Here is a 20347-nt window from a genome sequence, read left to right as displayed (position 1 = left end):
GATTTTATCAAAAGTGTCACTTCTACTGTGCTTTCAGTTCAAAGCTACAATGTAAGCAGCTCAAGGTTAATCAAAAATGTTAATGTAAAAGTGTGGTTATGCTTTCAACCTTCAACTGCTCCCTCGTGTAACTTCTGCATGTGTTTGTGTGTGTGTCTGTGCATGCATTTGGAATTACATTCCAACATCTGGCATAGAGTTTATTCATGCATTTTTGGGATGTCTACTTTGGATGTTCCATATGTAAAACATAGGTAAAAGATTTTTCAGAAATTGAAAATATATCACCTCCTACTCCTTCCCTTCTTCATAACACTATAAAGCAGCAAACATTGAATATCTCCTCTACTCATCTGACAAGCAAAGCTAATAGTTTGAGCCAGGCAGCTAATTAAGAACCACTGGAAGCAGTTAATTACACCATCTCTCACCAACACTGATTGAACACATTCCGAAAATGGAGTAGGCAGGGGGTGTGTTCAGAGAATTTGCTGGTTGGCTGTTAAATGAAACAATATATATGTCATCAAGTGCATACCTTCCAGTTCTAGAAATGTATACGTGAAATATTGATAACATCTACCAAGTTGTTTTTTCACTTACACTGAAAAATAAAAGTGTGAATGCCATTACTTTGAAAATTGACAATTGGAGCGTTGCCTGTAGCGCCACCTATGGGCAATGGGGGGTCATTTGGCCTTGTGGTGTGGTAGTTACTCCCAGCCTGTAGTTTCAATGTGCCAAATTTCATAACTTTTTACGTTTCTAATCTAGGAGCTGTCATAGACCAGAAGAATCCTAATTACAATGGGATTCCTAATGCTTGTCACCAGATCACCCCAACATGTTTAGAAACGAAGTGTAGTATACAGCAGTGAGCAAGAAAGCCAGCAGAGGGAGCTAGCTAGACATTTACACAACACACAGTGCCATCAATCATAAAACAACTCAAATCAAGAGTCGTTTTAGATGTTGTGTCCCATTTGTTTCCATTTCTTAAAGATCCTGTAAAGTGATCCTGTGATGAACTGGAATTGAAAACTCTTTTTCAATTCCAGTTCATCACACCACAGAAGAATGTGTTGTTAACTACCCATCCAAATTCTAATAGAAAAAAAACAGACATTTTAAATTAGGCTTTGAAATCTTGAGAAAATCATCAGTCTTCTCTGCTTGAGACTGGGGGGGCGTGTCTCCTGAAGGAGCTGAAGCTCCGCCCCCTCGCTGGAAGGTGCCGCCTGTCTCAAGTACCTACGACCCAGATAATTTATTTGTTCAATGAGTGAAACATTCAGATGCATATAAATGAAGCTTGTTCCCCTGAGCTGTAACACAGGAGTAAAATGACGTTGTGTCCTTGGGCAAGGCACTTCACCCTACTTGCCTCGGGGGGAATGTCCCTCTACTTGTAAGTCGCTCTGGATAAGAGCGTCTGCTAAATGACTAAATGTAATGTAAATGCACTAACTCTAGCAGAGATACCTCTGGAAAAGTTATCTAGTATAATTATGACAAGCACACAGAACTGAGTGATGAACTGCTGGCGGCAGTGGATGGTCCAGGTGCGACCGGAGGAGGAACGGCCGGGAGGGCGATTCTTGCTTGGTACGGCTCCACGCTGCAAGAGAAGCCGTGTGTCCGTGAACCCCGTCTGTCTCTAGTCCATGTTAAAACTATCCGCCGTGAAATGGTCACTGCAGGGGCGGCTGTTGGAGTTGATGCGAAGCTTTCCATCAGCGTGGCTCTTCACAAAATCAACCCACCTATTTTTCCTTTCCTCATCACTATGGAAATTAAAAAGCGTGCAGCGCAGCTGAAGTTCTTGCATCCAGGTAAGATGGAGTCGTAACTGAAGTGGAGTTGGAGGACCTTTTATGCAAATGAGCTACATGATTTTATTCAGTTTCACCGGGTGAGATCGGTCAAAGTGACGTAGATCGGTCATTTTTTGGCTCCACCTATACAAAACTTGAGCTGAAAACGGAAGAGAAACTGTTCTACAGTCTAACTCCACATTTCAGTGAGACAAAGTTTTCAGGAACTCATTTCACACGTATATAATGTACTGAGAAGCAAATCATGGAATTTGCTTTAACAGATCTTTAACTTCTTTCCCTCATGTACACAAACTCTCCAGTCTCTTTCTTTCTGCCTCTAAAACGGAGACACACAGCTCTAAAACAGGATGGGGGAGGCAGGGCTTGCAGTTTTAAAGTCAACAGGTGGGATTGTCATCACTTGTTGTATTTTCTTAAATTTGAAATATGTTGTTCTTTTGGAAATGTAACTTGATGTTAAGATTTACAGTTATATATATTGTTGAGTTCAGAGAATGACCCGGAAGAGAAGGGCGAGTGAAGGACTTTTGTTTGGTTGTCAAGGAGACAGGACCACGGTGTTAGTTGGCTAGGTGAACTGTGCGGCTGCTGTGTTGGAGCATCGGTGGCCTCTTCGGTGGCAGCTTTTCCGTGGACGGGAGTTGGCGAAACCGGACTGTCAACTGGCAAAAGGAGCGGGTTTGTGTGTGTTTTTTGCCGAGACATGGATCGACTGTACTTTGCACAGTCGGGGATGTAGGCCTACAGTTCATGCGTCTATTACGAGCTCCAACGTTAGCGCGCCACCAAAGCAAACTTGCTAACACCGAACTCTAACCTAAGACAAATAAAACCCCGGGGTGGTTTATTGTTTTTCATATTGTTGTTTGCTTTACTACAAATGTATGGCAAGATATGTTAATCATTATATGGTTTAACAGAGATTCTGTGTTTGTCCTAATTTAATCACTACGTATACTTCATTTAATGCATGTTCATTTCTTCTCTAGCTTTATATGTTAATATAACCCTAGACCGTTATTATATTGGAATGTTCCCCACTATTGTCCCGAGTTGAATTGATGTAAATATTGTATTATACAGAGCGTAATGCATATCACAAGCCTATAGTGGGAGGGTTACACACACACACGTGCGCACACACACAATGGAGAGGGGAGCCTTTGCCACTTTACACCTGCAGGGCTCTAGAGTGCGACCAATTTGTGCACTATGCGACCAAAATGTGTACGGGTGCGACAAAAAAAATTCCTAGGTCGCACCGGTGCACCTAACCTCGCATCCGCTGTCTCTCCACAAACAAAGCGTTTGTTATCCTAACACGGAACTGACACTCATGGTTGGATCATATCGTGGTCTAAACCAATCAGAGACAGAGATGGGGCGGGTCTTTGTCTCTGATTGGCTGTGGTCCAGATATTCCTGTAGCTCCGTGCTGTGTGATTGAAATTACGACTTGAGCACCAGAGAGTCAGTTTAGCAGACCTGGGCATTGTATGGCCCGCGGGCCATAACCGGCCACAGGCTGTCTCAATCCGGCCCACGTGAGGTAAATCAAAAATGTAAAATAAATAAATGTGTTGAGCGGTAGTAAATATGTAGTCCTGAAAGACTACAGTGATCAGGCGATTTACATATGTGCGCTTGCGCAACCTCACCGACAGGAGAGTTAGCTGTTGGTTAGCCCTCGAAAATGAAAAACTTTGCCACTGATTAACTTTTAACAAGACATGGACTTCTAAGTATCTGTTTACTGAGGTCAAAGTGAAAGCTGTGAAGAAAAAAAACTAACGCGGACATAATAAGAACTTGACTGATTCAGTGGGCGCGGGCTGATGGTTTGCTAGTTGAACTGCATACCCTGATCATTACCTGTCAGCTGTCCTTCGCATATCCACCTCAGACATTCAGACAGATTTCGATGCACTTGTTCAAGCCCACTGGATTTCTCTCACAGAACAAAATGAACTGAAAAAACTTATTGCTTTTTGTATAAAGTTGATCAATTCCACATCTTTAACATACTGCAAAACAACTTTTTAGTGTTTGTGATGATTAACTGGTTACAAATAAAATGAAACACTGTTGTTGTTGTTTATACTGTTTATTACTTCTATAATATTTCCTATTTGACCTACACCAAAATCTAAAATATTTATATAAATATTTACAGAATATCCTTATTCTTCTGATAACCAGTAGCAGCTAATCAAAATATATACTTTACTGATTTTTACAATGGGAGAAAATGAATAGTGAGCAAATTGATGAAGCCCTCCAACACATTTCAGGTTTCTCATGTGGCCCCTTGTAAAAATGAATTGCGGACCCCTGAGTTACGAAGCTGGGCCATGGAGCTAACCCATGGAGCTAGGATTTTGATGCTAGGGAGAGTGTGGCAAGATGATTTAGCCAAGGCCATAGGGCAAGAAGGCCAAATTACAGGTGTTGGCCATCTGTAGGGCATGGGACAGCAAGGTGGGACCCGCTATAAGACTTTGAGCCATGAAATATTAGGTCTCAGTTCAGGGAAGCACTTTTAAACTGTAGCACTTTCTATTTTGAAATGTTTTATTTTGCTTAAAATGTTTTAGTTTGGTAGCTCAGTGAAGCACTTAAAAGATTTTTTTTATATATATATACAGTATGATTGTGCTTCAAATAAAAAATATATTTACCTACACCTTATTCTTGTTTAAGATCATTTACATAATATATATGAATGTATATGGAGCGTGATAAAAAGGTGACCTTGAAATTGTGGCGACGCAAGGAAAATTTGGGTGCACCTAAATTTTGTGCTGGTGCACCTACATAAAAAAGTTAGGCGCACCAGTGCAACCAAGGCAACAAGTTAGTCTGGAGCCCTGGCCTGGGACACACTGGCTGCGAAGCGCCGCGCCACGAACGGCTAGGACTGGTTCAAAGCTGTTTACACCAGACGTGCATTACTCTGCGCTCGGTCACCATGCCTTTCAGCTACTCTGAGCTTTCCTTTACACTGACATGGTACATAAACATGGCATTGGCTATATCCCAGCATTGATCCTTATCTACGTTGTCCTTGTCAAATTGGTGCTGGGGGTCATACAACTCCCTGTGCTTTTCTATAACCATGTTTTTTTATTCAAGAAAGATAAGACAGTACAGAACATTTCATGTAGGTACAGTGTCTCGAATACTTTTTTCTTATGAGAAACAATCCCATCCCACCCACACACTGCCAATGCCAAAAAGGTCAAAAAATAAAAGTATTATACATATACATACAATAATAATAATAATAGATACAAACTGGAGAGGGTACAATTTCTGGGGAAATTGTAGGGTGTGCTTGCTTGCGTCGGTTGCACAGGGGTCCGTTTTTGAATGACATTTTTACAACTGATATCTCTGTATATTTTATATAAAAATGAATACTTATTATTTATAAAGATTACATAGATTTAAAAGCATTTTTTTTTGCTGCTCATTTACAACTGAAAATACGAGTGAAGTGTAGAATGAAATAGATGTCTTCTCATTTCCCCTGCAAGAGGCAGCCTCAACGTTGAATCAAAACGAATAAATTTGGCAGACCGGTGTAAAAATTGACCTAATCTCTATGACTTAAACGTCATCTTAAGTTTTTCCCTTCTCATGATATTTTCAGGCATTTAGCCTACTCATTGCATTCATTCATTAATAAAGAACCCCCTTTGGAGATTATTCTACGACGTTACCCGGCAGTAGAAGATGGAATCGCGATTCAAACAGTACCATCTGCTAACTGAAAATATGCCCCCCAAAACGTAAATAAGCTTGACATTTATTTAGTGGAAAATCGCTCATTCATAAAAAGCTCACTGGTAGCGATCATTGTCAGTAACAACGCAAAATGCGATATAGCCCTGTGTGGAGAAGCTGCCCCGGTAAATTGTACTACTACGGTAAAGTACTAGACTACTGTTCGTCTTGGTAGCGATTGCGTTGGTTGAATTGGATTTAACGTTCCGTTGTACGGTTTAAGCTGAAATTAATTATTTTCATGAACAGATTGACAACGTTTAGGCTGTGGCAATGAAGTTCAGGTAATGGTAATTTCACCAACAAATCGTTTACTAATGTCAGAATAAATCCTACAACGAAAATGTTTATGTGAGGAATGTTTATTTTAACGATTGAAAACAGATAACGCTACATCATAGACCACTGTAGTATGTGTTGCCCGGGCAACACAGGCTAATGTCATGATGCTAATACTTCAGTGAAATAGTAGACTACTGTTTCCGAAAGTAGATGTACTTCCTTAATAATATCAGCTTATATTGTACATTACACATCACAATTGTGTGTCATATCACAAAGTAAAATGAGTAAATATTTATCACCCTGGCCTCTTTGCTTGTGGCGTTTCTGCAGCTGCCTTGCAGTAAAGCTATAGTTAGCCTAGCTATCCCCCAAGTTAACAGATGCGAAACGAATGTTCTGCCAAAGGTAGTCAAGCGTGTTTTCGTGACGTTAGTGACGTAGTGACGTTAGTAACGTCAGTGACTGTGGCTAGCAAATTAGCCACCGTTAGCTTCACTTTTCGCCACAAAAACTTAACTTAAGCCCAAACCATGCAACGGAACGTAAATTCCAATAGAAGCAACTCAATCGCTACCAAGACGAAACTGTTGACACTTACGTTGCTTATGTAGGCCAAATATTGACTGAGTTTTAGGGGGGCAAAAATAATAAAAATAATAATAATAATAATAATATATATGTGAGAGAACAAAGGTTGAGCCCTTGCCGAAGGCAAAGCACACCCAATAATAACTAGAAAAGGCTGTTCCTGCGAAACAGCAGTGAGAATGCTGAAATCCTGAATGGGGATAGCTGACCATGCAAAAAAAGCGAAAAATTTTGAAAATTTTGTAGAAAGTTATAAGCTGAAGCTTCAAAGCGCCCGAAAGGTATTTTTGAAAGGGGCTGGAGCAGCATTCCAACAATGATTTGAAAGGATTTACCATTACTTTTAAAGGGAGAATAATTTGCACAAAAACCTTAATATTTAAAAAAGTATAAAAGTGATAAATGAGAAAATACCCGCAAGCGGAAAGCTGAAATTAATTAAAACAATGTGTGAGTCACACAAAAGAGGCATTGTGGAATCTGAACTGCATCATCTAACAACGCTAACAGCTAAAATAGCCTACAATGCGGGAGAAGCTGAAAGCTGAACTTTTAAACAGAAGAAGTAGTAGGCTAGGTAGTCGTAACAAGAATATTATCGTTTTAACAGCTGAAATTATAGTTGGGATAGTAATAGCAGTAGCAGATGTAGCCTACCATTGAGTACGTTTACTCTGCTTTTTTAGTTGGATTCAATGTGTTGATGGAATGAAACATACAGCAGTAGGGCCGATACAGGAAGACACGGCGACACTTTGTTGCAGAAGGATGATGGTGCAAGTTTTGTCCGTGGAGCATACAACGATTAATAAAAAAGAATCATGTAGACGCATTTATTGAGTAATCGCATAACTAAATACACATGTAAACGGAGTAATCGTATTATTGGCATAAACCGACAATTGCTAGTAATCGTGTTTCTCATGGTCAAGTAAACGCACCAATCACGTGTGTGAGAGACTGAGTGGTGCGTGTCTGTCGTTACGGTGATGGTGCAGCTATGATTGCTAACGCGCTGAGGGCAGAGAATAAGAGAAATGTAGCTAGAATACACACCTCAAACAAGATAACCTAGACGCAAAACTGTACGTCCAATCCAAAATATAAGGATATTTTCCGAGACCCAAGACTCTGCCGAAACCAGAGATATTCTTTATGTCTGTGCAGTCAGAAATACGACTCTACCTGCAGTTTCAAAAACGTGTTCCTTTTTCTTTCCTGGTGCGTGTTTGTTTGGTTGCCACGGTGATGGCGCAGCTGTGATAGCTAACGAGCTAGGCAGAGAGAAAAACGAACATTTACCTAGCATCCACACCTCAAACAAGTTGACCTAGACGCAAAACTATACGTCCAATCCAAAATATAAGGATATTTTCCGAGACCCAAGACTCTGCCGAAAGTAGAGATGTCCTTTATATGTCTGTGCGGTCAGAAATACGACTCTATCGGCAGTTTCAAAATCTTGTTCCTTCTTGCTTTCTCTGACTGATTTTACCCACCTCTCCATTGAAGTTAGTGAGAGAATTTGAAAGGCTGCTCTCGCTTCAATGCTCATAGCTGAAAATCTGTAAATGTGAGCTCTTTAGTAGTTACATTGGCTGAAAGAGGACAATCTTTCCGACATTTTAAGGTATAACTTGTTTCTGTAAGTTAAACTATATGAACGTTAGAGGAATTTGTTTGACAAATTAGTTGAATATCAGAAAAAGATCAGCCAGCATTGCTGCTCATTCTTAAATATCAAGAAGGAGCAAACATTTTAATGTATTTCAAACTGTCATAATTCAAAATTGGCTGAATATTTGAAAAAGCTGAATCATTTGGGAATAGCTGAATGTCTTGTGAACATTTTAAAGGTTGAATGGTGTCTCTAGCTGAAAGTATGCTGAAGTAGTTACGTTTGAAAGAGGAGGAAGCTTTTTAATGATTTGAAAGGATTTACCATTACTTTTAATGGGAGAATAATTTGCACAAAAACCTTAATGTCTTAAAAAGTATAAAAGTGAGAAATACCAAAAGTCATAGCCAACATCTCCTGAAGGAGCTGAACGTTTTGATACAAGAATTGTAGGAATCGGTGAAAGTATGCAGAACTAGTTACATTTACATTTACATTTAGTCATTTAGCAGACGCTCTTATCCAGAGCGACTTACAGTAAGTACAGGGACATTCCCCCGAGGCAAGTAGGGTGAAGTGCCTTGCCCAAGGACACAACGTCAGTTGGCATGACCGGGAATCGAACTGGCAACCTTCGGATTACTAGCCCGACTCCCTCACCGCTCAGCCAACTGACTCTAGTTAAAGGCCAAAAAACGGCAGAAGAACTAAGAAGTTGATATAATAATAATAATAAAGAGAAACAGGAAAACAATAGTGAGAATGCTTAACAGCATTCTCACAATAATAATAATAACTAGAAAAGGCTGTTCCTGCGAAACAGCAGTGAGAATGCTGACCATGCTAAAAAAGCTGAAAATAGTGAAAATTTAGTAGAAAGTTATAAGCTGAAGCTTCAAAGCGCCCGAAATGTATTTTTGAAAGGGGCAGGAGCTGGACGAAGGCATACAACTACAGAAAAGAGAAGAACAATGCAAAAAGAGAAATAATTCAGAAGAATTTGAAAATTTAGTAGAAAGTCATTTGCTCAGGTTTCAAAAGGTCTGAAATGTATTTTAGAGATGACCTGGAGCTAACTGATTAAAATAATGCAGCAAAAAAAGTTGAACTATTGTGGGTAGTAAATAAGATCATGCTACATCTAACCAGCGGATCATCTTGCAAGTTTGTCAAAGTGGTATTTTTACAGACTGTATTAACATCGTAGGCGTGAATAATGCATGCATCGTGATTGTCGTCCATCTGTAGCCGAAACTAAGCTAGAGAGAGGATGCAATGGAACATTTCCTACATAAGCTACATCTACTGCTTCAAATTGAAAACGGAGACCATCTTTTAATTAAAGACAAGTTCCTTAACCTCTGTTGTCAATATCGCCAATACAAAGTAAATACTGTTCAGTTACGAAGCATTTGTATGTAGCTAGGTAACGAATATTATGTCTGGAAAAACGTAGCTAGCTATGTGACCTGGTTTCGCCATATGATGACAGTCGTAGCGTCACTAGAATGGAGGCTAGATTATGTACACTTTAAGCTCAATGTAGCTACATACCTTGTTTGGCCAATTTGGGCGATTGTGGAAAAAAAGTCAACCCATTTTTAGTTATGGAGAGCCATCGCGCTAGCTTGATTATAAGAGAGAATAAGAGAAATGTAACTAGAATCCATACCTCAAACAAGTTAACCTAGAAGCAAAACTGTACGTCCAATCCAAAATATAAGGATATTTTCCGACACCCAAGACTCTGCCGAAACCAGAGATATTCTTTATATGTCTGTGCAGTCAGAAATACGACTCTACCTGCAGTTTCAAAAACGTGTTCCTTCTGCTTTCCTGGTGCGTGTTTGTTTGGTTGCCACGGCGATGGCGCAGCTGTGATAGCTAACGAGCTAGGCAGAGAGAAAAACGACCATTTACCTAGCATCCACACCTCAAACAAGTTGACCTAGACGCAAAACTACACGTCCAATCAATAAAATTAGGATATTTTCCGAGACCCAAGACTCTGCCGAAACTAGAGATGTCCTTTATATGTCTGTGCGGTCAGAAATATGTCTCTACCGGCAGTTTCGATATCGTCTTCCTTCTTGCTTTCTCTGACGGATTTTACCCACGTCTCCATTGAAGTTAGTGAGAGAATTTGAAAGGCTGCTCTCGCTTCAAGGCTCATAGCTGAAAATCTGTCAATGTGAGCTCTTTAGTAGTTGCATTGGCTGAAAGAGGACAAATTTTCCTACATTTTAAGGTATAACTTGTTTCTGTAAGTTAAACTATATGAACGTTAGAGGAATTTGTTTGACAATTTAGTTGAATATCAGAAAAAGAGCAGCCAGCAGAGTGTGCCACTCTGCTTGCTGCTCATTCATAAAAATCAAGAAGGAGCAAACATTTTAATGTATTTCAAACTGTCATAATTCAAAATTGGCTGTATATTTGAAAAAGCTGAATCATTTTGGAATAGCTGAATGTCTTGTGAACATTTTAAAGGTTGAATGGTGTCTCTAGCTAAAAGTATGCTGAAGTAGTTACGTTTGAAAGAGGAGGAAGCTTTTTAATGATTTGAAAGGATTTACCATTACTTTTAATGGGAGAATAATTTGCACAAAAACCTTAATGTCTTAAAAAGTATAAAAGTGAGAAATACCAAAAGTCATAGCCAACATCTCCTGAAGGAGCTGAACGTTTTGATACAAAAATTGTAGGAATCGGTGAAAGTATGCAGAACTAGTTAAAGGCCAAAAAACGGCGGAAGAACTAAGAAGTTGATATAATAATAATAATAAAGAGAATAACTAGAAACGGCTGTTCCTGCGAAACAGCAGTGAGAATGCTGAAAACCTGAATGGGGATAGCTGACCATGCTAAAAAAGCGGAAAATTGTGAAACTTTAGTAGAAAGTTATAAGCTGAAGCTTCAAAGCAACTGAAAGGTATTTTTGAAAGGGGCTGGAGCACCATTCCAACAATGATTTGAAAGGATTTACCATTACTTTTAAAGGGAGAATAATTTGCACAAAAACCTTAATATTTAAAAAAGTATAAAAGTGATAAATGAGAAAATACCCGCAAGCTGAAAGGTGAAATTAATAAAAAAAATGTGTGAGTCACACAAAATTAAGAGGCAGTGTGGAAGCTGAACTGCATCATCTAACAACGCTAACAGCTAAAATAGCCTACAATGCGGGAGAAGCTGAAAGCTGAACTGTTAAACAGAAGAAGTAGGCTAGCTAGTCGTAACAAGAATATTATCGTTTTAACAGCTGAAATTATAGTTAGGATAGTAATAGCAGTAGCAGATGTAGCCTACCATTGAGTGTGTTTACTCGGCTTTCTTAGTAGGATTCAATGTGTTGATGGAATGAAACATACAGCAGTAGAGCCGATACAGGAAGACACGGCGACACTTTGTTGCAGAAGGATGATGGTGCAAGTTTTGGCCGTGGAGCATACAACGATTAATAAAAAAGAATCATGTAGACGCGTTTATTGAGTAATCGCATGACTAATTACACATGTAAACGGAGTAATCGTATTATTGGTATAAACCGACAATTGCTAGTAATCGGGTTTCTCATGGTCAAGTAAACGTACCAATCACCTGTGTGAGAGACTGAGTGGTGCGTGTCTGTCGTTACGGTGATGGTGCAGCTATGATTGCTAACGCGCTGAGGGCAGAGAATAAGAGAAATGTAGCTAGAATCCACACCTCAAACAAGATAACCTAGACGCAAAACTGTACGTCCAAACCAAAATATAAGGATATTTTCCGAGACCCAAGACTGCCGAAACCAGAGATATTCTTTATATGTCTGTGCAGTCAGAAATACGACTCTACCTGCAGTTTCAAAAACGTGTTCCTTTTGCTTTCCTGGTGCGTGTTTGTTTGGTTGCCACGGCGATGGAGCAGCTGTGATCGCTAACGAGCTAGGCAGAGAGAAAAACGAACATTTACCTAGCATCCACACCTCAAACAAGTTGACCTAGACGCAAAACTACACGTCCAATCAATAGAATGAGGATATTTTCCGAGACCCAAGACTCTGCCGAAAGTAGAGATGTCCTTTATATGTATGTGCGGTCAGAAATATGTCTCTACCGGCAGTTTCGAAATCGTCTTCCTTCCTGCTTTCTCTGACGGATTTTACCCACCTCTCCATTGAAGTTAGTGAGAGAATTTGAAAGGCTGCTCTCGCTTCAAGGCCCATAGCTGAAAATCTGTAAATGTGAGCTCTTTAGTAGTTACATTGGCTGAAAGAGGACAATTTTTCCTACATTTTAAGGTATAACTTGTTTCTGTACGTTAAACTATATGAACGTTAGAGGAATTTGTTTGACAATTTAGTTGAATATCATAAAAAGAGCAGCCAGCAGAGTGTGCCACTCTGCTTGCTGCTCATTCATAAAAATCAAGAAGGAGCAAACATTTTAATGTATTTCAAACTGTCATAATTCAAAATTGGCTGAATATTTGAAAAAGCTGAATCATTTGGGAATAGCTGAATGTCTTGTGAACATTTTAAAGGTTGAATGGTGTCTCTAGCTGAAAGTATGCTGAAGTAGTTACGTTTGAAAGAGGAGGAAGCTTTTTAATGATTTGAAAGGATTTACCGTTACTTTTAATGGGAGAATAATTTGCACAAAAACCTTAATGTCTTAAAAAGTATAAAAGTGAGAAATACCAAAAGTCATAGCCAACATCTCCTGAAGGAGCTGAACGTTTTGATACATAAATTGTAGGAATCGGTGAAAGTATGCAGAACTAGTTAAAGGCCAAAAAACGGCGGAAGAACTAAGAAGTTGATATAATAATAATAATAATAATAATAATAATAAAGAGAAACAGGAAAACAATGGTGACAATGCTTAACAGCATTCTCACAACTAGAGAGGATACAATTTCTGGGGAAATTGTAGGGTGTGCTCGCTTGCGTCGGTTGCACAGGGGTCTGTATATTTTATATAAAAATGCATCGGGCCTACTTATTATTTATAAAGATTACATAGATTTAAAAGCATCTTTTTTTTTGCTGCTCATTTACAACTCAAAATACGAGTGAAGTGTAGAATGAAATATGATGTCTTCTCATTTCCCCTGCAAGAGGCAGCTGACAGGCTGAATCAAAACGAATACATTTGGCAGACCGGTGTTAAAATGGACCTAATCTCTATGACTTAAACGTCCTTTTAAGTTGTCCCTTCTCGTGATATTTTCAGGCATTTAGCCTACTCATATTGCATTCATTCATTAATAAAGAACCCCCTTTGAAGATTATTCTATGACTTTACCGGCAGAAGATAGAATCGCGATTCAAACAGTACCATCTGCTAACTGAAAATATGCCCCCAAAAACGTAAATAAGCTTGACATTTATTTAGTGGAAAATCGCTCATTCATAAAAAGCTCACTGGTAGCGATCATTGTCGTAACAACGCAAAATGCGATATAGCCCTGTGTGGAAAAGCTGCCCCGGTAAATTCTACTACTACAGTACAGTACTAGACTACTGCTGTGTTCGTCTTGGTAGCGATTGCGTTGGTTGAATTCGATTTAACGTTCCGTTGTACGGTTTAGGCTGAAATTAATTATTTTCATGAACAGATTGACAAAGTTTAGGCTGTGGCAATGAAGTTCAGGTTAGTAGTCAGATTGTTTCAACTATTGAAAGACTTTTGAGTAAGGGGAGTGCCGAACATGTTCTGTCGCCGTTTGACTTGAACAGCTGAGGAGTTTTTGTTAGCTACTGTACTCACACTAGTGTCTCGGGGAGGCTACAGCGTTGCAGTGAGCTACACTGGTTTGAAACCACAGGTAATGGTAATTTCACCAACAAATCGTTTACTAATGTCAGAATAAATCATACAACGAAAATGTATATGTGAGGAATGTTTATTTTAACGATTGAAAACAGATACATCATAGACCACTGTAGTATGTGTTGCCCGGGCAACACAGGCTAATGTCATGATGCTAATACTTCAGTGAAATAGTAGACTACTGTTTCCGAAAGTAGATGTACTTCCTTAATAATATCAGCTTATATTGTACATTACACATCACAATTGTGTGTCATATCACAAAGTAAAATGAGTAAATATTTATCACCCTGGCCTCTTTGCTTGTGGCGTTTCTGCAGCTGCCTTGCAGTAAAGCTATAGTTAGCCTAGCTATCCCCCAAGTTAACAGATGCGAAACGAATGTTCTGCCAAAGGTAGTCACGCGTGTTTTCGTGACGTTAGTGACGTTAGTAAAGTCAGTGACTGTGGCTAGCAAATTAGCCACCGTTAGCTTCACTTTTCGCCACAAAAACTTAACGTAAGCCCAAACCATGCAACGGAACGTAAATTCCAATAGAAGCAACTCAATCGCTACCAAGACGAAACTGTTGACACCTACGTTGTCTATGTAGGCCAAATATTGACTGAGTTTTAGGGGGGCAAAAAGAATAAAAATAATAATAATATATATGTGAGAGAACAAAGGTTGTGCCCTTGCCGAAGGCAAAGCACACCCAATAAAGAGAAACAGGAAAACAATAGTGAGAATGCTTAACAGCATTCTCACAATAATAAAGAGAAACAGGAAAACAATAGTGAGAATGCTTAACAGCATTCTCACAACTAGAAACGGCTGTTCCTGCGAAACAGCAGTGAGAATGCTGAAAACCTGAATGGGGATAGCTGACCATGCTAAAAAAGCAGAAAATTGTGAAAATTTAGTAGAAGGTTATAAGCTGAAGCTTCAAAGCAACCGAAAGATATTTTTGAAAGGGGCTGGAGCAGCATTCCAACAATGATTTGAAAGGATTTACCATTACTTTTAATGGGAGAATAATTTGCACACAAACCTTCATGTCTTAAAAAGTATAAAAGTGAGAAATAACAAAAATAGCCAACATCTCCTGAAGGAGCTGAACGTTTTGATACAAAAATTGTAGGAATCGGTGAAAGTATGCAGAACTAGTTAAAGGCCAAAAAACGGCGGAAGAACTAAGAAGTTGATATAATAATAATAATAATAATAAAGAGAAACAGGAAAACAATAGTGAGTTTGCTTAACAGCATTCTCACAATAAAGAGAAACAGGAAAACAATAGTGAGAATGCTTAACAGCATTCTCACAATAATATATATGTGAGAGAACAAAGGTTGTGCCCTTGCCAACCTTTGTTTTTTAAACCTTGTTTAAAAAAAATAAAAAAGGGGGGGGGGGGATTAGGTTGAGAGAGGGAGCAATTCCCACTATGTAAAGCTCACATTGGGCATCTGACAACTCAGCTGTGCATACTGGGAAGAGTTAAGGCATTATATTATCAGGGGGGAGAGTGGTAAGCCTCTCAAAGTACAACAGCAACGGATCCCAAATGTTATGGAACTTGTCAGTTGATCCTCTAGAGGAATATTTAATTTTCTCTAATTTCAGGAATAGCATCAGGTCAGTAAGCCAGACTGACGTAGTCGGTGGTCGAGGAGATTTCCACTCCAGAACTATCCTTCTACGAGCCAACAGAGAGGCAAAAGCAAATGTAGTAGAATTACAGCGGTCACATCTGTCATCGATGTCCAGATATATTTTGGAAAGTTTTGATTTGGTGTAATAAATACGGTGAAAGACTTTAAACTGTATCAGGTTGAGGCGGGCACATGAGGATGTGCCATTAATTCTACTTTGAGCACAGTCCCAGGCTGCGTCAGATATCTCCATCCGAAGTTCTTCATCCCAATCAGTTCTGATTTTATCTAATGAAACCTCCTGAAAAGAACAGATTGTGTTGGATATATTTGAAATCTGGCCTTTACGCTGCATAGGAGATCGTAATATACCGTCCAACTCCAACTGAATTTGATGGTAATGCTGGAAAGGTTGAACTCCATGTTTGGATAGAGTGACGTACCTGGAAATATTTAAATAAATCTGACCGTTGTAGTTTAAATTTCTTGGTAAGATCACCAAAGCTGCCAAAAAGACCATCTATATAAAAGTCACTACATCGAATAAGACCAACTCTGTGCCACCGTGCAAAGGTATGATCCAATCTGGCTGCAGGAAAGAGGTGGTTATTGGAAATAGGGCTACACATAGAAAAGTCCAGAAGTTTGAAGTGTTGTCTAAATTGTGCCCATATTTTGAGGGTAGACTGTACTACAAGGTTTGAAGCATACTGTGATGGTTGGAAAGGTAACTTTGCTGTAATCTGTGCTGTGCTCTGAATTGCTCCTCCCAAGGTTTCTTCCATTTTTTCTCCTGTTGAGAGTTTTTCTGGGAGTTTTTCCTTTTCTTCCTTGAGGGTTTAGGTTGGTTGAGGGGCAGTTCTATGGGCATATGTGAAGCCCTCTGTGACATGCTTGCGTGTAAAAAGGGCTATACAAATACATTTGATCTGTAATCAGAGCGGAGATAGATATTGATATGCAGGAGCTTGCTTCAACTTGGCACCACTCGGTTTCTGGAGACTGATACCAATATATAACTTTTAGTATGTTTGACGCCCAGTAGTAATTCCTTAGATTGGGAAGTGCTAGGCCACCCTGTTTCTTGGGTCTCTCTAGGAGCTCCCTCCGGATTCTAGGATGTTTACCATCCCACAGAAATGAAGAGATTAATTTATTCAAAGACTGAAAAAAGGCTTTGGACAGAAATACTGGGAGACATTGAAACAAATACAGAAATCTAGGTAGAAACGTTCATTTTTACACAATTAACCCTACCTGCGAGAGATAGGTATAGGGCTGACCATCTCTGCAGGTCTGATTCAAATTTTTTCATGAGGGGTTTGAAATTCTTTCCATAAAGATCTGAGAAGTTACGGGTGACCTGTATACCTAAGTATTTAAAGCCACATTTGGAAAAACGGAAAGGGAGTTCATAATCTGAAATCTGAAGAGCCAAATTATTGAGTGGAAAGCATTCACTTTTAGACAGGTTGAGCTTGTAACCAGAGAAAATACCAAATATAAGTAACATTTCCACAATATTAGGGACACATAACACTGGATCTGATATATAAAGCAATAAGTCGTCTGAATATTGAGAGTTTATGTTCAATTCCCATCCTGCGAAGCCCATGTATGACATGTGATGTTCTTATCTTAATTGACAGGGGCTTTATGGCTAATGCAAACAGAAGTGGGCTGAGGGGACAGCCCTGTCTGGTACCCCTTGACAGAGGGAAAAGTTTGGAAGCCAGTTTGTTAGTTATCACTGATGCTTTTGGGGAAGTATATAACAGGCGGATACAGGAGATAAAATTTGAACCAAAGCCAAATCTTTCTAATGCGGCGAACAGATAACCCCACTCGATTCTGTCGAATGCCTTCTCTGCATCCAGGGAGACAACCACTTCTGGAGTTTTCCCGGACGCTGGGGAATGCACCACGTTCAAAAGTTTACGAATATTTGTGAAAGAGTGGCTGTCCTTCATGAATCCGGTTTGGTCCATTGAGATTATTTGGGGCATTACAATATCCAATCTTGAGGCTAGGAGTTTAGCTAATATTTTTACATCTGTGTTTAGAAGTGAAATCGGCCGATATGACCCACACTCAAGCGGATCCTTACCGGGTTTTAAAATAAGAGAAATAGATGCTTCTGTTAGGCTCTGTGGTAGGTTTGATTGACTCAATGAATGATTGAACCTTTCAAGGAGAATGGGAGCTAGCTGAGATGAGAATTTCTTGTAAAATGCCACAGGATAACCGTCTGGTCCTGGGGTTTTACCATTTTGCATTTTCTGGATGGAGTCAGAGATTTCTTGCAAGGGTTTGTCCAAATCAGTTTTAGCAGCCACCTCTATCTTATGAATATCTAAATCATTGAAAAGCTGTATCTTGTTTGATGTATCCTGTGGAAATTCAGATGTATACAGGTCTGAGTAGAATGCTTTAAAAGCATTGTTTACTTCCACCGGATCTATCGTTAACTGTGAGGCACTGTGAATCTGTGGGATCATACGAGACGCTGATCTGCATTTCAGTTAGTAAGCCAATAAGCGACCTGCTTTTTCTCCATGCTCATAATAGTGTCCTCTTGACCACAGGAGGTGTCTCTCAGATTTTTGTGTTGATAGTAAATCATACTGGGTTTTTAGAGCGATTCTGTTTTTATATAGTTCCGGAGTTGGGGCTGTGGAATAATGGTGGTCTATTTGTCTTATAGAGTTAAGAAGTTTTTGCTCCCTCTGTTGTCCTGCTTTATGATGTGATATGGTGTATAATATAATTTCTTCCCTTATAACAACTTTCAGTGTCTCCCATAAAGTAGATGGTGATATTAAGTCTGATCTGTTGAATAACAAAAACTCATCAATTGCTTTAGATACAAATTCACAAAACAGTTTGTCTGCCAGTAAAGCTGTGTTCAGTCTCCAGTTATTGCGCTGTTTCAAATTTTGAGAGAAAACAAGGTCAAGAATCACTGGTGCATGGTCTGATTCCACTATGGCGGTATACTCTACCTTCTTTACAGAAGGAAGGAGTGTTTTGTCAATAAATAAAAAATCTATTCTACTGTATGTATGGTGAACGTGTGAAAATAAAGAAAATTCTTTTTTATGTGGGTAGAATAACCTCCATGGGTGAACACAGCCAGTTTGATCCATCAAATCAAATCAAATGTATTTGTATAGCGCTTTTTACACGCAAGCATGTCACAGAGGGCTTCACATATGCCCATAGAACTGCCCCTCAACAGACCTAAACCCTCAAGGATCCATGAATTCACAAAGAGCCTGGGACATTTTAGAGCGTGTTAAAGTTTTAGGATTGGAGCGATCCATAGTTGGGTCAGTCACAGTATTCAAATCCCCAGCAAGAATGAGCTTATGTGAATTTAGATTTGGAATCAGGGAGGTGAGTTTGTTAATGAAGCCAACATCATCCCAATTAGGGGCATATACACTGATAAGTACGACTGGGGTGTTAAAGAGGGAACCTGGCACTATTATAAACCGTCCTTGAGGATCGGAGATCCGTTTGGTAGGCGTAAACGATATATTTTTATGGACCAATATTGCCGCTCCCCGTGCCTTGGTGTTAAAGGTAGAATGGAAAGTCTGTCCAGTCCAATTTTTTCTGAGCCTAAATTGATCCGCTATGGTTAAGTGAGTTTCTTGTAAAAAATGCTACTCCTACATTGAATTTTTTCAAGTGGGAAAATATTCGTCCCATTCATGCCCTGAACATTCCAACTTGTACATCGGGTGGAAGACACACATGTCCGCCCTACTATAATTTGTGCCATCAGCCATGCACTATGAAAGGGAAAAGGGGGAGGGGGTGGAGTGCGCACCCCATAGCAGAAAGGTGACTGATCGTCAACAACTCCTCTGAAATAATAATCAAACAAAATGAACAGAAATCCCCTTCGGCAGTACACAAACCCCTTTTAACACAGAATACACAAAAGTCTGTTGTGTCAATCAGTAAACCCATCCCAACAATGAAAACAACACAAAAATAAATAAGAAATCGAATGTCTGCCTCTAGAACATAGACAGACCGCTGATCCCCCTCTAAATCTTGAATCTTCCAGGGATGCATCTTTCCTAACTAAACCGTTAACTTACGGTAGAGCCTTTGACCATCTAAAAGTTAAACTTCAAACCAATAAATAATCAATATCGCCGTCTGACACTTGCCACATCCTCACGGACTATTCTGACAGTAAACTTGAGTAGCGATAGTAACGTTTAACATTTTGGTAACGTGAATGTATTGCTAGACCTTATCCTGTATAACATAACCAGCTACTAGCTGGTTATGTTAGATAGTAGCCTACATGAGTCATAGTTTAGAATAACCCCAAACAAACAAACTCAATTTCTAGATCGAGAGAGGATGCACATAGGCCGGGTATAATACAGATTTACCTAAAAATGATCATGTTAGTACTTCTATACTGCCATTATCAGTTGGAGAAAACATCACGCCTCCTCAAGCACAGCTCAGTCTGAAATCTTTAACGGTGGTGAACTAGCCGCTAGCTGTCAGCCAAGCAAGCCACCTAGCCACTTCGTAACAAGTTCAAAGCCGAGTTGGGTCGCTAGTCCGTCGGGTCACTTTTGTACAACCACCTGTTGATCGTAGAACGCCTTAGCTTCCTCCGGTGTGTCGAATTTAAGCGTAGTTCCTCCGAAAGAGACTCGCAGGCATGCTGGATAAAGTAGCTGGAACTTTATTCCCTTATTGTAAAGTGCTTGTTTGACGTCGTTGAATTCTGCGCGTCTCCTTGATAG

At 39.5% G+C, this 20347-nt stretch overlaps 1 protein-coding gene across 1 annotated transcript in view; it reads right to left on the bottom strand.

Annotated features, from left to right (window-relative positions):
• cep112 (centrosomal protein 112) overlaps positions 1 to 20347 on the bottom strand; it is a 210057-nt gene that overhangs the window by 168612 nt on the left and 21098 nt on the right. The window lies entirely within an intron of this gene.

This window comes from Osmerus mordax, chromosome 3, assembly GCF_038355195.1.
Source record: "Osmerus mordax isolate fOsmMor3 chromosome 3, fOsmMor3.pri, whole genome shotgun sequence".
NCBI classification, from domain to species: Eukaryota; Metazoa; Chordata; class Actinopteri; order Osmeriformes; family Osmeridae; genus Osmerus; species Osmerus mordax.
Note: the sequence above shows the minus strand (reverse complement) of the source record. Positions and strands in the feature narration are given on the sequence as shown.